Genomic DNA, 18,478 nt, shown 5'->3' with positions numbered 1-18,478 from the left:
GCGGCCAAACCGCGGTACTGCAGGCGGGCAGCCGCGCATGCGCACTGGCCACCTGTTGTTTTCTGCGCGCTGCTTTCACCGAGCGACCGAGCCCCGGGACTGCAGGCGGGAGCTCCGCTACCCTGGTAGAGATTTCCACCCGCCCCATATCCGATCGCGGCAGTCACCGGTCGATCAAAACCGGGTACGGCAGACGGGAAGCCGCCCGTTCCCGAGGGTGAAGTTTTCCTCTGGCCGCTGCTGTTGCCGTGCAAGCAGATGCTGGTACTGCAGGCGGGCGGCCGCGCATGCGCAGTGGCGCGCTTTTCTGCTCTCTGCCGCCACCGTGCGGCCAAACCGCGGTACTGCAGGCGGGCAGCCGCGCATGCGCAGTGGCGCCCTTTTCTGCTCTCTGCCGCCACCGTGCGACCAAACCGCGGTACTGCAGGCGGGCAGCCGCGCATGCGCAGTGGCGCGCTTTTCTGCTCTCTGCCGCCACCGTGCGACCAAACCGCGGTACTGCAGCCAGCAGCCGTGCACGGGCTGGAGCGACATTTCGCCGCGCTCACTTCTCCCCGCCACTTAGTGACACCCCCCCCCCCCCCCGCTACCTGGTGACGGCACCGTGGGGGCTGGAGCCGTGTACCACAGCCCTTAGCGACAGGTGTTGACCCCTTGCGATAGCCCGGTGAGGGTGGTGCTGATACTCCTCGCCACGCTCTTAGCAACGGGCCCCGCCCCCGGCGATGGGCGGGCAGGCGGTCTGATGGCTGACCCACCTGGCCCCACCCACCTTTGCGACAGGCCCCGCCCCCTGGCGAGGGCCTGGTGGGGCGGGGCCGTGCTCCTGTGCTCCCCAGCACCCCCAGGTAGCAACAGGCCCCACCCCCTGGTGACAGCCTGGGGCTGTTGCTGGTGCTGCCTGGCCCCACCCTCCATAGCAAGAGGCCCTGCCCGTGGTGATGGTTCCAGGGGCATTGCCAGCGTCCCTTTGGACACACCCCTTTAGCGACAGGCCCAGCCCCCTGGCAACGGCCCGGGGGGCGGTGCCGGCTCTCTCCCCTTAGCGACAGGCCCCGCCCCCTGGCAACGGCCCGGGGGGCGGTGCCGGCTCTCTCCCCTTAGCGACAGGCCCAGCCCCCTGGCAACGGCCCGGGGGGCGGTGCCGGCTCTCTCCCCTTAGCGACAGGCCCCACCCCCTGGCAACGGCCCGGGGGGCGGTGCCGGCTCTCTCCCCTTAGCGACAGGCCCCGCCCCCTGGCAACGGCCCGGGGGGCGGTGCCGGCTCTCTCCCCTTAGCGACAGGCCCCACCCCCTGGCAACGGCCCGGGGGGCGGTGCCGGCTCTCTCCCCTTAGCGACAGGCCCCGCCCCCTGGCAACGGCCCGGGGGGCGGTGCCGGCTCTCTCCCCTTAGCGACAGGCCCAGCCCCCTAGCAACGGCCCGGGGGGCGGTGCCGGCTCTCTCCCCTTAGCGACAGCCCCAGCCCCCTGGCAACGGCCCGGGGGGCGGTGCCGGCTCTCTCCCCTTAGCGACAAGCCCAGCCCCCTGGCAACGGCCCGGGGGGCGGTGCCGGCTCTCTCCCCTTAGCGACAGGCCCCACCCCCTGGCAACGGCCCGGGGGGCGGTGCCGGCTCTCTCCCCTTAGCGACAGGCCCCGCCCCCTGGCAACGGCCCGGGGGGCGGTGCCGGCTCTCTCCCCTTAGCGACAGGCCCCGCCCCCTGGCAACGGCCCGGGGGGCGGTGCCGGCTCTCTCCCCTTAGCGACAGGCCCCGCCCCCTGGCAACGGCCCGGGGGCGGTGCCGGCTCTCTCCCCTTAGCGACAGGCCCCACCCCCTGGCAACGGCCCGGGGGGCGGTGCCGGCTCTCTCCCCTTAGCGACAGGCCCCGCCCCCCGGCAACGGCCCGGGGGGCGGTGCCGGCTCTCTCCCCTTAGCGACAGGCCCCGCCCCCCGGCAACGGCCCGGGGGGCGGTGCCGGCTCTCTCCCCTTAGCGACAGGCCCCACCCCCTGGCAACGGCCCGGGGGGCGGTGCCGGCTCTCTCCCCTTAGCGACAGGCCCCGCCCCCTGGCAACGGCCCGGGGGGCGGTGCCGGCTCTCTCCCCTTAGCGACAGGCCCCGCCCCCTGGCAACGGCCCGGGGGGCGGTGCCGGCTCTCTCCCCTTAGCGACAGGCCCCGCCCCCTGGCAACGGCCCGGGGGGCGGTGCCGGCTCTCTCCCCTTAGCGACAGGCCCAGCCCCCTGGCAACGGCCCGGGGGGCGGTGCCGGCTCTCTCCCCTTAGCGACAGGCCCCGCCCCCTGGCAACGGCCCGGGGGGCGGTGCCGGCTCTCTCCCCTTAGCGACAGGCCCAGCCCCCTAGCAACGGCCCGGGGGGCGGTGCCGGCTCTCTCCCCTTAGCGACAGGCCCAGCCCCCTGGCAACGGCCCGGGGGGCGGTGCCGGCTCTCTCCCCTTAGCGACAGGCCCCGCCCCCCGGCAACGGCCCGGGGGGCGGTGCCGGCTCTCTCCCCTTAGCGACAGGCCCCGCCCCCCGGCAACGGCCCGGGGGGCGGTGCCGGCTCTCTCCCCTTAGCGACAGGCCCAGCCCCCTAGCAACGGCCCGGGGGGCGGTGCCGGCTCTCTCCCCTTAGCGACAGGCCCCACCCCCTGGCAACGGCCCGGGGGGCGGTGCCGGCTCTCTCCCCTTAGCGACAGGCCCCACCCCCTGGCAACGGCCCGGGGGGCGGTGCCGGCTCTCTCCCCTTAGCGACAGGCCCCGCCCCCCGGCAACGGCCCGAGCCTGTGTTTGCTCCGCTCGGGGGGGGGGGGCTCGGTGTGGGTGTTTTCTCTCCCCCCCCCCCTCCCGCGCCGGGAGCTCCAGGCGGCTCCCGTACGGCTCCCGGGGCCTTCCCCCCTCGGGGGGCTCGGCCCGCCCCTTTCGCGGGGCGCTGTGGGAAGGGCGGGGGCGGGGCCCGGGGGTCGAAGAGCCCCAGCCGGGGCTCGGGCAGCTCTCGCTGCCCCCGGGCTCCTCTGGCGCCGGGGCTCCCGTGTTCCCTCGGGCGGTCGCAGCTCTGGGGCTGTCTCAGCCCCCCGGGCAGGCGTGCTCTGGCGTTTAGAGAAGCGGAGGCGTTGCCTGAGGTAAGGCTTCCAGAGCTTGGCGCTCTTTGGCAGCAGCTGTACTAGAAAGGTCCCTTGTGGCCTGCTTTGCTTTTTTCCTCCCGGGATGCTGTTTTGGGCGCTGAGGGGGCGGTGAGGCGGTTTAGTGGTATGGTGTTCTGTTTGGGGTTTGGTTTTTGCTTTGCTGGTTTTCTTCCCCCTTGTGAGATCATTTTATTCGTTTATCATTTCACATTATCATTTACCCCGCGCCGTTTCCGTCCCCTCTGGGCAGCAGCGGATCCGCCGCTCGAGGGCGAGGAGCTGGGCCGACAACGGGCCGCTGCAGACTCTGGTCAGGGTACGAGGCTGCTCCCTGGGGAGCCGGCGCAGGGGGCGCGGAGGTACGCGCGGGCACTTGTCGGTGCCCCTGACCGGTGAAGGGGAGGTTAAATTGTAGGAGTGCAAATAAACACATATTATTTAGGGAGGAGTCGTGACTCAATTTAATCGCAGCTATTACTGAACAAACCAGGCAGTCATTATTCCTAATCTGTAATTAAAAAAAATATAAAGGCAGCCCTTTTTTATGCCATAAATAGAGTTGCGAGTCATTAATAGCTCAATCTAAATGCAGCCGTTATTAAATCAACTGCAGGCATTAATGACTCCTGATCAGAAACAAAATAAGGAAATTTTAGAATCTAGAATGAAAATCGACCCGGAAAGCTAAATTGGGAGCGGGTAGTACTGAAATTGTAACAGGGCTGTTAGAAAGTTCGGAGGCAGCGACAGCTCCTGCTTCCAACCCAAGCAGTAAACGAAGCTTTGGGTTCTTAAATGAAGAGAAATAAAGGTGAGCTGTTAAACAGTGGCTGGGTTCAAGCGTAGCTATTAAGAAAATTTGCAGGTACGGGTGATTCCTGACCAGAACTAACAATTCCAGAAGATTTAGATTTAAAAATTACAAAGCTAATGGAGTGCCACAACCGCCCGGATGTAACCGCAGCCGCTTTGGGGGAATGCCCCAGCCCCCCCCGCCACCGCTATTAATTACTGCCAAGGAGAGCGAGAGTGAAAGTAGAAGCGGTGCATGTGAAACGCGAGCAGTACGCTTTTCCTAAGTCATCCCTTCGTGTCAGGAGAGGAAAGCAAATGGAAAGAAGATGTTTGCAGGGGGTCTGTGCTGGGTTACCTGCGCGTCTCTTCCGTGCATCCTTGAGGAGACATTTAGCTCATGTTGGGCGCTCGCAGGTGGGGACAGGGCGAGCTGGAGGCAGGATCGGTGCCGGCACTGATAAAGGGATGGGCGACGAGCTGAGAGAAGAGGGGGCAAGGGCTGAAAAAGGGTCTCCAGTTCTGCAGGGAAGGCAGCGGGATGTGACTCGGCAACCGCTCTGACAAGTGCAGGGTCATTCGCTGCGATGAAGTCGGGGTCTGTGGCTGGCCCGGAGAGGCAGCAGAAATCCCAAACTCTTTGCGGGGGTACCGGCCAGATTAGGGCAACACCTGAACAGTAAAACCATTTAGGGGAAGCAGAGCTGGGCTGCACCGCGTGGCCAACATCCCTCTTCTCCGTGAGTCCCAAAGGGGCAGCTCCAAGAATGTGCTGAGAATTAATGTCTTGCGCTAAAAATGAGACGCAAGTAGCACCCACCCGTGAATTTTATTTTCTCTCTCGCTCTGCGGCTCCTGCCTGCTTGTCTCTCCTCAGTGCGCACCTGCACCTGTGCTCGGATGGGGCAGCTGAGGGAAGGTGCTGCCATCTCCCCGGCCCCGGTGGACCGCCCCTCAGCTGTGTCCTCTGTCAGGGAGCGTCGTCATCTCTCCTGCCCCCCAGAGCGTGTCCTGTAGTGGCAGACGCGCGGGCTTTTCCCTGCACGCGCATACGGGAAGGGAAGGGAAGGGAAGCACAGTGAGAGCTGGGCTTGTCAAAGCGTAATGGGGGTGGTGGGAAGCGTAGCTAGAACCGGAGAGCTACAGCGCAAAAGCGAAGCGGACGGGACACAAAAGTAAAATGGTGCACAGGAATGCTGAGGAGAGAACTCCCGCAGCACACAGGAAATCAGTGTCAGAATCTATTTTCTTCTGACTGCCGAATTAAAAATAATGGCATGCTTTGCAACGCCAAGCTCGCTCTAATCGTCTGAACTGTTTCTTTCCAGCCCCCCACCGCCCCCAGCACACCGTTCAGCCTCCTCAGCCTGAAATGCCTTGTTTTCCTCCTTTTTTTTTTTTTTTTTTTAATGACAGGGCAACTTCTGTTCCCGAGGTGGTGCCTACAGTACAGCTATCTCTTCGAAGGCAGTTTGGTTTAGGTCAGAGAATGTTTAGCCTGGACTGAATCAGCCTCTGTTTCTGTTTCTGGAAATCGTCGGTCCTGTGCATCAAGCCCGGAAAAAAGGAAATATGAACCAAAGGACCTGGGGCCTGCAGGGCTAGGAAAATATTTGAGAAGAGGTTCAGTGGGGAAATGACTGTTTGTCTGTGGGGCGTCCAGGCAAGCAACCCAGCTGCTAGAAAGCGGCGCTGTCCCCAGGGTGGCCTCGGCGGTCCCGTCGGAGTCGGGGGAACAAGGACAAGGCAGGGTGAAGCATCTGGCCTGCCGTGTGGACCGTGACTGTACAAAGCACGTGTGATGCACTGCAAGTTTACCTGTTTAAACTGTGAGTTAAAGAAGGTGTGCAGTTGCTTTGTAAACAGCCGACGCTCTAAAGCTACACCCATCTAATTGCTAGCTGTATTAAATCTATCGTATTGCTGTTTCTGCATTAAAAAAGAAAAAACCAACGCACCTATGTAAGCACGTCTAAGTACAATGGAAAACCACTGTTTAACGCGTGGCATGTGCGGGTGGTTTTTTTGGGGCGGGGGGGGTGGGGTGTATGACAAAAACCTGCAAGAGACACACGCACACACGCACATGTCATGTTTAGCGCTCACCTAAACCCAAAAAAGAAAATCCACTCTTTATTTTGCAGCATTAGCATTAGCTTCCAGCGCACAGCCTGAGCGCGCACCTCTGCTCTCACCATCTGCTCCCTCTTCAACCGTGCGTGGCTGTCATCAGCTTGCACAGGCTTTGCTCGTGCAAGTTTCCGCGACGGCTTACGAGAAGGCAGGCAAACAGACCCAGCAAGACGCGTAGTGCCTTCCTCTATGGGCTCCGTCCAGCCTTTGTTAAAATGAGCAGAAAAGACATCTGCTGCTGCCTTTGCCCTGACTGACTCTTACAGAGAGCATCTGACTTGACCCGCAGCAAAGCCATGCCCCAGGCAGCAGCACGTACTGGCGCGGACCGCGGTTTCACCCACCTGCTTTACTGCGCCGGTCCTTTCCCACAGCCGATGCCGCAGATGTGGCGCGGCCCACCCCCAGACCTCTTTACGAGGGTTCCCTGGGCTCTGCAAGTCGCCTGCTGGACGTGTTGCTGATTCAGGCACGGGCAAAGTCAGCTTCTTCGCTGGCCTCGGGCCAGGGCAGCCCCGTACCTGAGGGAAACTGAGAATATCTCCAGCGAGATCTCACCGGGAGGCTGGGACCTCGTCAGTAGGGGAGAAGGCCAAGCGACTGACACTGAAAGGGATCTCTTTGCTAGGCTGTAGATCGTAAAGTTAAAAAAGAAAACAAACCTGCCTTTTTTAAAATGCCCCCCTTTGAGTCTGCCACGTTTGATACAGATTTTTTAAATTGCAGGGTCTATCTCCTACAGGCCTCATGCAAAGGGAAGCGAGTACCTCTGGCTCTCAGGACAAGGGGGTCCCTCAGGAGCCCAGGTGCTCACGCCAGCCGGCATCTGGCACAGCACAGGGCAGGAGCTTTGGCAGTAGTACGTGAGCTGAGAATGAGAGTCCGGCAGCGCCGCACGCTTCTCCTGTGAGCCGCCGAGGCTCGCGCGCTGTGCCTTCCGCAAATAAAAGGCCAGAAGAGTCAGCATTTCTGCTAGTTCCAGCCTCATCCGCACCCTCGTCGGTGTAGCTGTAAGCAAGCGTCCCGTAGCGACTGGGAGCGTGGCAGCTGGGCTTCCTGCGCTGCCTTAGGTTGTGCCCTTGGAGAGACCCTTCTCCGAGCCCCGTGAGCCCCGGGGTGGGTGGGCTGCGGTGCCGTTCAACGCTGAATAGGCACGAAGGCCTGTAAACAAAATGTATTTATATCGCACCCGTACCCGGCAGCCAACCGCCGCTTTATTTACGTATTCTGCACCTCCTGCCGACGCTTTTAAACTTAGCCGATATTGCCGCAGTTTTCACTGACGGGGCAGGGGACTGCCACGCTGCAGGGGCAGTGTCTGGGTGTCTGCCACGGACACAGACGTCCTCAGCTGGGTAGGGACAGGGTGAGAGCTGGAACAACTCTGCTGACATGTACGGGCCGTCCCAGGGCAAGGCTCCTGGGTCTGGGGGCTGAAAGGCGAGCCGCGCTGGGTGGTTGGTGTGGGAGTTGTGGAGCAAGTAGGGGGGAAAAAAAGCAACAGGAAAAAAACATCCAAATGTTTCACAGCAGGTAGAAAGCTTGGCAGAAAGCAAACTGAATGCTGTAAAGACAAAAGCCGAAAGCCGGCTATGGACTGGACGAAAAGAGTCAGTGCCACGGAAGGAGGTTATTTCTTCCACTGACCGTAGGAGGCTTTTCTGTGAGAAAACACAACACCTCTTCTTTCGGCTACGGCGCGGTCCCGCAGCAGTAACGGGCCAGAGCGTGCGAGCGCCTCTGGCAGTATCGGTAACGGCCGGGGCACGGCCGAACGGCCAGCCCACCTTCCGCACAAGGAGAACACCGTTCCCCTGGAACGCCACGCAGACCCAGGACGGGTACGGCGGAGGCCGAGCCCAGGCGCCCCCATTGCCAAGGACCACCTTGGCCTCGCAGCGTCTCACGCTGCGGGGTGTTTTGCAGGCCGTGGCTAAGCTCAGGCCCCCTGCTCGTGGCTGCCCCCGGTCCCCCGGTGCCGGTCGGGCCCCAGCCCCCAGCGCGGTGCGGCGCAGGGCAGCGGCCCAGCAGGGCGGCCCCACGGGCCCCAGCCCGCACCCCCCCGTGCCTGCGGGCAGGGCCCCGCGGCCGCCGGCCCCTTCCTCCTCTGCTCGCTCCCGTCGCGGACGGCTCGGTACGTGTCACGAGCGGCAGCCCCGTTCAGCCGCTCCCGGAGGGCGCGCGGCTCTGCCCGGCCGTGACCGGGGCCCGCAGGGGTCTCTCGCTCGCCCGCTCGCCCCGAAAGGAGCCGGCCCCGAGCCGGCGCGTCCCGCCCCGCCCGGCCCTCGGCGCCCTCGCGAGCTGAGCGCGGCCCGGCCAGCAGGGGGCGCTGGCGCTCACCGGCTGGGCGCGGGGGCGGTCCGGCGCGGGGGCGGGGCCGGTGGGGGCCGGTCCTTCCGGCCGCCCTCTAAGGGCCGCCCCGCGGGGCCCGGGCTTCCGGTGGCGCGTGCGCGGCGGAGCGGAGGTGGGAGAGGTGCGTGGGGCGGCCGGGTCGCGAGGGGTCTCTTTGCGGTGCCGGGGCCCCTCTGCGGCCCGGCGTGGGAAGCCCGTGGCCGGCGGAGACTGCTCGGAGCTGGGCGGGGAGCGCCGCGGCGGTCCGGCCGCAGGCAGCCATCCCCTGCGGTGGCCGGCATCCCCTCGGGACTCCTGGAGGCCTGGCGGCTCCCGATCCTCGTCTGCGGCAGCCGCCTGAGAGAGCAGCGCGGCCGTAGCCGGGGGCCGGAGAGCGCTGGTGGGTGAGTTCGGGCAGCGGTGGGGGCTCCTTGTGGGCCGGGGGTGGGGGGGGCTCCGTGCGGGCCCGACCCTGGGCCGGGCGGGGGGGGCTCCGTCGCGCCGGGCCTGGGCCGGGCTCGGTGCCGGGCGGGAGGAGCTCCGTCGCGCCGGGCCCGGGGCCGGGCGGGGCGGGGGACGCCTCCGTCGCGCCGGGCCCGGGGCCGGGCGGGTGAGGGGGGGGCTGGCTCCTCCGTGCCGGGCCCGGGGCCGGGCGGGTGAGGGGGGGGCTGGCTCCTCCGTGCCGGGCCCGGGGCCGGACGGGGGAGGCGGGGGCTGGCTCCTCCGTGCGGGCCCGGGGCCGGGCGGGGGAGGGGGGGGCTGGCACCTCCGTGCCGGGCCCGGGGCCGGGCGGGGGAGGGGGGGGCTGGCTCCTCCGTGCCGGGCCCGGGGCCGGACGGGGGAGGCGGGGGCTGGCTCCTCCGTGCCGGGCCCGGGGCCGGGCGGGTGAGGGGGGGGCTGGCTCCTCCGTGCCGGGCCCGGGGCCGGACGGGGGAAGCGGGGGCTGGCTCCTCCGTGCCGGGCCCGGGCGGGGGAGGGGGGGGCTGGCTCCTCCGTGCCGGGCCCGGGGCCGGGCGGGGGAGGGGGGGGCTGGCTCCTCCGTGCCGGGCCCGGGGCCGGGCGGGGGAGGGGGGGGCTGGCTCCTCCGTGCCGGGCCCGGGGCCGGGCGGGGGAGGGGGGGGCTGGCACCTCCGTGCCGGGCCCGGGGCCGGGCGGGGGAGGGGGGGGCTGGCTCCTCCGTGCCGGGCCCGGGGCCGGGCGGGGGAGGGGGGGGCTGGCTCCTCCGTGCCGGGCCCGGGGCCGGGCGGGGGAGGGGGGGGCTGGCTCCTCCGTGCCGGGCCCGGGGCCGGGCGGGGGAGGGGGGGGCTGGCTCCTCCGTGCCGGGCCCGGGGCCGGGCGGGGGAGGGGGGGGCTGGCTCCTCCGTGCCGGGCCCGGGGCCGGGCGGGGGACGGGGGGGTTGGCTCCTCCGTGCCGGGCCCGGGGCCGGGCGGGGGAGGGGGGGGCTGGCTCCTCCGTGCCGGGCCCGGGGCCGGGCGGGGGAGGGGGGGGCTGGCTCCTCCGTGCCGGGCCCGGGGCCGGGCGGGGGAAGGGGGGGGCTGGCTCCTCCGTGCCGAGTCCGGGGCCGGGCGGGGGAGGGGGGGGCTGGCTCCTCCGTGCCGGCCCCGGGGCCGGGCGGGGGAGGGGAGGGCTGGCTCCTCCGTGCCGGGCCCGGGGCCGGGCGGGGGGGGGCTCCGTGACCGGCCCGGGCCCGTGCTCGTGCCGGGGGGGGGCTCCGTGCCGAGCCCGGGCCCCGCAGAGAAGCCCTGGTCGGGCATCGTTCGCTTTTGCACAATGTAGGGCTTTCCCCGTTTATTTTCTGTGTACTGTGTTTTGGGCCACCTGAAACCCTTTGGCCGGGGAGGTTTGGTGCGGGGAGATGGCAGGTCTGGAGCCTGAAAGATCTCGGGTGGGGGGCGGGGGAGGTATTTTTGCCTTAAAACTCTGGGCCCACCTCGTGTGTCATGTCGTGAGTCTCGTGACTGTGGCAAATGGCTCAGTCGGGCGTTTTCTGAAAATGTATTCATCCCATGCAGATGTCATCGGGATACAGATCATCTGCATCTTCATGCTCTGACAAGACAAGATGCTGAGACAGGGATGAGCTCCAGAAGGACTGCTGAAAAGAAGAAAAAACCGCACTCCACAAAGTCATGGGGTTTATTTTTGCGTTTGGGGGGGCGGGGTGGCTTTAACAAAAGAGTGCAGTGTTGGCTGGCAGCAGCCTGCAGGGCATTTTTGCTGCCTGATCTCTCCTTTTCTTCTCTTCCACTCCTCTTTCAGGGCTGTAATTGTCATTTGGATAGTTTTAGAAGAGCAGTTAAGTTCCTCGCCTGTGTCAATGTGCTGATAATACCAGGAAGGTGAACGCTTGAACCGGTCGGGCGGGTGGGAATAACTTGGCTGCAGGTAGAACTTCTGAGGGAAGACCAGCAAAACCAGGAAGCAAATAGCAAGTTCCCCAAAAATGTGCGGGTGTCAAACACGTAAGCGTTTCATTGCCGAATGTTTTTGGGAATATGTTCCAAATGGCTATTTTTGGTAAACATAAATTTTCAGGAGATTCAGGGTTGTGTGTGGCAAAACATGTCCCTCTGTTTTTGTGTCCTGCCGCACAAACGGCCGGCGGCAGGGCTCTTGTTCCCCGCTCTCGATATTGCCCCAGCAGGGCTGCGATATTTAGACCTAAGTGGGGATGGGTTTAGGAGTGGAAGGAGAGAGAACGCCTGTGTTCTGTAAGGGCTGTGAATGCTGACCCTTTGTCTCCGTCTGCTGCTTTTCCTGTGCGGGTGATGAAGCTGTTTTACTTTTCTCTGTTGTTCCTGGTCTAAATAGCTGCAAGGCTGTCGCCGCTGTGGGTGTGCAATTTGTGTTGCTGTGTTTCTGTGGAGTCCTAGCCACGGCTCGCTTCTAGTGTGGCCAAGGGTCAAGGTAGGGCTTTCAGCTTAAAGCTTCAGAAGCGCTGCGCGCTGAGATGGGTGTAGGTGAAACTGCTGTTGCGCCTGCAGCTGTGCTCGCAGGGATGCTGGGCGGCTCCGCATCAGACCGGCGAGGTGCGCGTGGACCTCCGTCGGGCTGCGCCCTGGGTGCGCGAGCGTGCTGTGTGTTTGCTGTTCCGGCTTGTACGTGCGAGGGCTTAACGTTTGATTTAACGCATTTCCTTTAACGGCAGGCTGTAGTTGGGCTCTAGATGGTATTCCTACGGGGGCGCAAGAGCTGTGGAATGGTTAAGCTGTTGCTGTGCCTCCAGGTGACTTGTTCAGTGACACTGTTTTTCCAGGTGCAGGTGGATGAGTCGTGCAGGGCAACGGAGGAGAGCCCAGGGGAGCGCTGTAAGAAGGTGAGTCTGTGTGTAGTACTGGAGGGAAGATGTGACTGATGGCTATAGGGCTCCATTATGGGTTTTACTCTTTTTTTTTTTTTTTTGTGATCTGAGGGCACTAAGTGATGAGCCGAGCGTGATCTGGGCCCTGGAGGTGAGTCAGGCAAGGTGACGGGTGCTTGGTGGGCTGGAGTAGGTGTTCTTTTTCAGGTTATTCAGGATTTTTTTTTCCCTTGTCTTCACTTTCCCATCCCAATTTGGGGCCGATTCCCTCAAACGGGGACTTCCCCCTGTGGGGCTGCTTATGCAGCCTGGGAGCTGCTGCCTGGGCACAAAAATACCTCAAACCCCCTGACTCTGGGTCTGCAATGGGGGGTGAAAATACAGGAAGAATTCTGGTGGAAAGAAAACAACTTAGGGCTTCTGGGAAAGCCAACTCAGCTGGATTTGTGCAGCTGGAAAGGAAAAAAAGGGTGGTGGTGGGGAAGGAACAACCACCTAAAAGCACCCACCAACCATTCTCATGCACAAAACCGAAAGTGAAAATGACCATTTTTTGTAGGGTAAAAGCACAAAAAGTCCCCACAGAACTCAGTAGTTTGGAAAAGCAACCCCAATTATTACATTATGTAAAGAAGGCAGGGGAAAAAAAAGAAAACCAAAACAAAACCCTATCACAACCCTGATGCCACATGCCTACAAGCAGTTCCTGGGGCTTATTCTGCGGGGGTGGGGGACCCAACCTTGTTCCCCAGGTTTGCTGTGCTGCTTCTCCTCCCTCGGGCATGGGGGGGGCGGGCAGTGGCATGGACAGTAGCAAGCACCAGATTTTTTTAAGCAGTCGAGAGGAAAGGACTGAAATGCTCGAGACGCTTTGCTGTTTGGTGCAGAGGCAATGAACAGTGCTGCTGGGGCTGCGAGGCGGAAAGGTGCAGAGGAATAGAAGCTCTGTGGATGCAGCCAAGTTACGGTTTCTGGATGGTATTAATCGAGAAGAGTAATTCAGATAATGCTGCTGCCCAGCGACCAGAGTTGGGTACTGAGCCCGGGAGCCGCGCACGCGCGGTGGCGTCCCTGTGATCCCCATTGCTCTCTCCGCAGGTGACAGCCCTGCGATGCTGCGGTGCCTGCGAGGTGATGCCGCCGTGCTCGTTGCTGCTTCCTGGTAAGGAAAGGCCTCCTCCGCTCCTGCTGCAGCGTGGTGGTGTGTCGGACACGATTCCCTGTGTCGGGTGAGGCCTAGGGCTGCCGGTGAGGTGAGCGAGCCCCTTTGGTGGGTGCAGGGGTGTCTCCTTGTGTGCCTGCACTACTGGGGCTGGTGGGATGGGAAGCTTCAAACGACCTGCCGAGGCAGGCTTCTGGTATGCTAAAGGCGAGCGGGTGAGGGCAGCCCCAGGAGTTACCCGGGAGCTGATAGAAGGGAAGAGGGAAAGGAGGAGGAGGAGGATGACCTTTTCCCCCTGCCCAGGGTGCAGAAGATAGCCGACTCCCCAGCTCACCAGAGCTCCCCCTCAGCCTCCCCTGGCCCCACTTGCCCCGTGCTCCTGCCCCCAGCTCCGGCACGAGCGAGCTAGGCTACGTGCCTAGGAAGCCTCATCTCGTAAGAGCTGTGAGACACCCTTGTATTCTCTTCAGGTGGAGGATGGCCTAGAGTCTGGAGCTGCAGAAGAGGCAGGGCGGAGAGGAGGGGAAAGAAGCATCTGAACGGCTAAATTGTGCCAGCAGCGCTGAGAGCGAGAGTCGCGGTGAGTCCTGGGCCACTGGGGCCCCGTTGCCTCTCTTGTGCGTCCTGGGCCCTCCCTGTCTCTCCCCTGGCCCCCTCTCTTTCCTTACCTGCTGCAAAATTTTTTTTAGTTTTTTTTTTTTGCACCCCCCCCCCGCCCCTTCTTTCTCCATCTCGCTCTGAGTGGCTCCCTGCCTCCCCGTCTTTTCAGGCCTCCCTCTCTCTGTCCTGTAGCCTGTGGCTACTTGTTCTTTCTCCGCCTCTCTCTGCCTGGCTCTGGCTCCGTTTTTATTTTTTCATTCCTCCTGCTCTGTCCTGGAGCCTGTCGGTATTGTGTCTTTCTCTGGCTCTCTTGGTCTGACTCCCTGTGTTACCGAAAAACGCGGTAAAATCGGAAATATCTCTTCAACACCAATCTAGTATTAAAGAGCAGGCGTTCTTTATTCACGGCGCCAGATGCACGGGGGATCGCTCCTCCTGGCGTGCGTACCTCACACACCTTTCCCGTAGAATTTGTAGATCAAAATTTTACGTATTCATACATATTCATTATCGTCCTGTCTACTGATCGGTACAAACTTGCTCGTTCCGTATGTAAATCACTGCGCAGGCTCGGTGGTGGTCCGTGAGTCGGTGGTCGCGATCTCCCCCTGCCAGAATTGCCTTTTACGTTCTTGGCTCTTAATCTTGGCAGTCTTGGCTAGTTTTCTCAGTCCGCTACACGAAACCGCGTTTTGTCATCCTTTTCTGACAGAAGCACGTTGTCTGTTGTTCTGCTGACATTAACGATCGCCTAGGGACTAAAATGCAGATCGACAGATGCGCTGATTCGTACGCTCCGTGTTCCCGTAATGGAACACCGTCTCTGGTTGGTTGATTTCATCGCTTTGGTTACATTTCCCCCCTTTGGAAGTTTTGAAATAATCATTTTCTCAATACTTCCATCTTAGATCAATAATATTCCACTATGTCAGTTCAGTGTTTGGTTCATCTTCTCAAAATTTTCACTTGATTGTGGTCTCTAGGGCATATGCAGGTTCCATTTTATACCCAAAATTTTATTAATTTGTTGAACTACCTCTGCAAAAAAATGTGGTCCTCTCTCAGAGGACATTCCTGTTGGCACTCTAAATCTTGGTATTATTTCTTTCAGCAACATCTTAACTACTACTCTAGCTTTGTTGGTGCAGCACGAGAAAGCTTCTGGCCAACTAGAAAACTTGTCCATCAGCACTAACAAATACTGCTATATCTATTTTGTCTGGGTAACTCAGAAAACTTAATTTGCTAATAATTTCCGGGAGAATTTTTTGTTTTGTTACTCCTAAAGGTGGTTTCCTTTGGTTCAGGGGATTATTTCTAGGACAGATTGGACACTTAGCTACCATGGGTTTAACTGTTCTTGTCATGCCTACACACGCTACAGATGCTTTTAAACTCAAAACCGTAGCATCTACACCCTAATGTGTTTGCTCATGCTTTTCTTTTGCAAGTTCTGTCATAACTTGTGGGGTTGTTATTATTATTACTTGTTTTTCTGGTGTTACCTACCATCTCTGTGTTTTGTGATGCTTCCAATTGTTCTGCTAATTGCTCATCCAATTTATTATAATAATCTCGGTTTCAACTTTGGAATTCCGATCTGTTTTACTGGTACTAGTGCAAGGATACCTTGCTCTGCAGTCCTCTTTGCAGCTTTATCTGTCAATCGTTTGCTTATGTTTACAGCCGTCTGGCCGAATCGATGAGCTTTGCAACGCTTTACCGCCACTTCTTTTGGTTTCTGCACGTCTTCCGGAAGTTGGAGAATGTCTTCTTTATGCTGTATCAATGATTCTTGGGCTGATGGCAGTCCTTTTTCCTTCCCAGTAGCTCCATGATCGTGGATCACACCAAATGCATGTTTGGAATCAGTCTAGATATTTATCCTTCGTCCTTCTGCCATTCGCAGAGCTCGCTTCAACGCTACCAATACTGCTTTCTGTGCTGAGGTGTTCGCAGGCAGCGCCCCTGACTCCATTCCCTCGGCGGTGATAACGACAGCATATCCGGCCATTCTCTTCTCGCCCAGAGCTGCTTCCATCTGTAAACAACTCCAGATCAGGATTTTCCCAGAGGTTTGTGTCTCAGGCCTGGTCTGCTGGAATAGACTTGTTCAATAGTTAGCAAGCGATCGTGTTCGAAATTGTCCGTAAGGTTTTCTGTTGTTAAAAACATAGCAGGATTCAGTATAGCAGTAGTCTTCGATTCCACATGGTCTTGTTCTAACAGAACAACTTGATATTTCAACATTCTGCTAAGGGATAGCCAACGACCCCCCTTTTGTTCTAAAACAGTCACCGCTATGTGCGGGACACATACTGTCATCTTTTGTCCCATTGTTAACTTTGGGGCTTCCTGGATCGGCAGCGCTGCTGTTGCCACTGCCCGTAAACATCCAGGCCATCTTTTACTCACGTGGTCGAGTTGTTTGGAGAAGTAGCCCACGGGTCTCTTCCGGGTTCCCAGTCGCTGTGTCAGCACTCCAAGGGCTAAATGTTGTCTTTCGTGGACAAACAGCTCAAAAGGTTTAGCGAAATCGGGTAGGCCTAATGCAGGGGCCATCACTGAGGCTCTTTTCAGTTCTTTGAATGCCGTTTGGCATCCGGGCGTCCAGGTTAAATATTTATCCTTTGATTCTTTCAGTGCCTCATATAATGGTTTTACATACAGTCTGTAGTTCAGAATCCAGAGCTGACGCTATTTCACTATTTTCAGAAAAGCTCTCAGTTCCTTCGGGCCGCAAGGTTCGGGAATTTGACAAATAGTTTCTTTCTTTTCACTTTCTAATTGTCTTTGTCTTTGAGATATTTCGAATCCTAAATAAATGGCTGTTGCTTCTCCTATTTGGGTTTTGTTTCTGGAAACTCCGCATCTTCCTTGGCCCAGAAAATTTAAAAATTTCAAAACATTATTCTTTACTTTCTGCCACTATCAGAATGTCGTCTGCATTCTGTAACAATATGCCTCTCCCTGGGTTCTGTTTTTTCTAGACATTTCTATATTTCTAATTTTTTTTCTTGCCAGCTGAGTCCCAAATATCGTAGGACTAATTTTAAATCCTTGTGGAAGTACGGTCCATGTTAGCTGTGTCTTTCATTCTGTGGTGGGGCTTTCCCATTCCAAAGCAAATAGGCTTTGACTTTTTATGCCTGGAGGTATGCAAAAGAAGGCATCCTTCAAATCTAGTACAGTAAACCATTTATGCTCCTCCTTTAAAAGAGGTCAGTAAAGTGTATGGATTAGCTACTACCGGATGTAGATCTTGGACCACCTGAGATATAGCCCTTAAATCGTGAACCAGCTAATACTCTTTGCCTCTAGATTTCTTTACTGGCGGCACAGGAGTACTATATTCTGATTCACATTCTATTAAGAGCTCATATTCTGAAAAAAATTTATAATTAACTTCTCTAATCCTTTTCGAGCCTCTCGCTTAATACGGTATTGTTTTTGTCTTACCGGCTTGGCTCCAGGCTTTAAGGTTACTTTTACCGGCTCTGCCCGCTTAGGTCGCTCCGGAGCTCCGCTCGCTCAAACCAAAGGAATTACTACGTTTTCCACTTCTTCGGGAACCTGTTCCTCCCTGGAGGAATCCTGTAACATAAACGCTCTCGCCTCTGTGGCTTTTGATTCTGTTCTGGTATTAGTAATTTAATCTCTCCATCTTTAAAAGTTACTTGAGCATCTAATTTACTTAATAGATCTCATCATAACAGAGGCAGTGGACATTCAGGCATATACAGAAACTGGTGAGTTGCCCATTGCTTCTCCAATTTAAACTTTAATGGCTCTAAGAAAGGCTAATTTTTCTTTGCCCTGTCGCACTAACAACACCTACTGGTTTATGATCAACTTTCTCTTTACGTGTATTCAATACCAAAGAAGTGGCTCCCGTATCTACCAAAAATTCTATTTCTTCATTCCCTAGCTTCAGTGTAACCAGGTGTTCAGCTAGGGTTGATTCCTCTGGTCTCCTTCATGCCAAGCTACTTCAAGCATTTTACCCAGATCTCTGGATTCAGGTTCTTCTAGTTTCTGAAGGTTTTTTTACTCCCCCCCCCCACCCCCCCCAATCTGGGGCTGATTGTCTTATGAATATAGAGACCAACTGAATTGCTTTTTCTGTTTTTTTCTGGGTTCAAATGAGTATATTTTCTGGTGGTCACCTTCAGCCTTTCCATAAAGGCTGAAGGGGGGGACTCCTTTAATTCTTGTCTCACTTAATAAATGGGTCAAAATTTATGGCTTTTGGCATTGCATGTCTTACTCCAAATAAAATCTGTCTCTGACATCTAGTCAACATTCCCCTGGGTCCTGGCTGATTAGGGTCCCACTCGGGATTTGTAGATGGAAAATTCTTATTCGTTGTTCTCTGTAAATTCCTGTTAGCATGTGCTCCCTGCACCTGCCTTCTGGCTGTATTCAATACTATTTTCTTGTCAGTTCCATCAAGTGAAGTATCCAGTATCACAAGTAGAGCAACACTTCAAGTTCTCACCACATTTTCCTCTTTTCAGAAACATTGCCGTAGAATCCTGTGGACATATCTCACGCTGTTTCTGCCACTCTGGATGATTCCACAGTGTAAAGAACAAATCAACATATGCCACTTCTTCCCATTTGCCTTCCCTTTTTACAAAACAACATTAATTGCAAGATGGTATGATATTGCAATGTCTCCTGTTCTGGCCATTCGTGCCCACCTTCCAATTGATACGTTGGGCACCAATGATTGCAATATTCAATTAATGGTTTCCGAGTTAGTGGGTCATCACCCCCGATGTCTTTCCAGTGCTTCAAAGTACATCCCAAAGGTGTTCTCTGTGGGATAGGTTTCTTACTCAGAAATGCTCCCATCTCCCAGTCGACTAGCAGTTGTGATAGTGCACTATCACAAATAGTAGTCAGAGGGACTCCAACCCCCGTTAGAGGTCTCACTGGGATCTGTAGCCCCCTGCTAGATATCCCTGGAGACTTCAACCCCCTGTTGAAGACCCCCCTACCCTCGGGTCCCGCTCCACAGGCTTTCGCCTAGCAGAGACTTACCAACCGAGGTA

General features: G+C 58.5%; 2 long non-coding RNA genes across 5 annotated transcripts in view; both read left to right on the top strand.

Moving 5' to 3' along the window:
• Positions 1-18,478, top strand: part of LOC135314221 (uncharacterized) — a 108,001-nt gene that overhangs the window by 31,099 nt on the left and 58,424 nt on the right. For all 4 annotated transcript variants that reach the window (XR_010373664.1, XR_010373665.1, XR_010373666.1 and 1 more), the window contains exons 7-9: positions 11,615-11,674; positions 12,758-12,912; positions 13,292-13,401. This is a non-coding gene — a long non-coding RNA (uncharacterized LOC135314221). The remainder of the gene's footprint in view (positions 1-11,614; positions 11,675-12,757; positions 12,913-13,291; positions 13,402-18,478) is intronic.
• Positions 2,812-5,852, top strand: LOC135314223 (uncharacterized). Its single transcript, XR_010373668.1, has 3 exons — positions 2,812-3,098; positions 3,352-3,460; positions 5,310-5,852. It is a non-coding gene; the product is annotated as an uncharacterized LOC135314223 (long non-coding RNA).

The sequence above is a fragment of the Phalacrocorax carbo genome, chromosome 7 (genome assembly GCF_963921805.1).
Source record: "Phalacrocorax carbo chromosome 7, bPhaCar2.1, whole genome shotgun sequence".
Lineage (NCBI taxonomy): Eukaryota > Metazoa > Chordata > Aves > Suliformes > Phalacrocoracidae > Phalacrocorax > Phalacrocorax carbo.
Note: the sequence above shows the minus strand (reverse complement) of the source record. Positions and strands in the feature narration are given on the sequence as shown.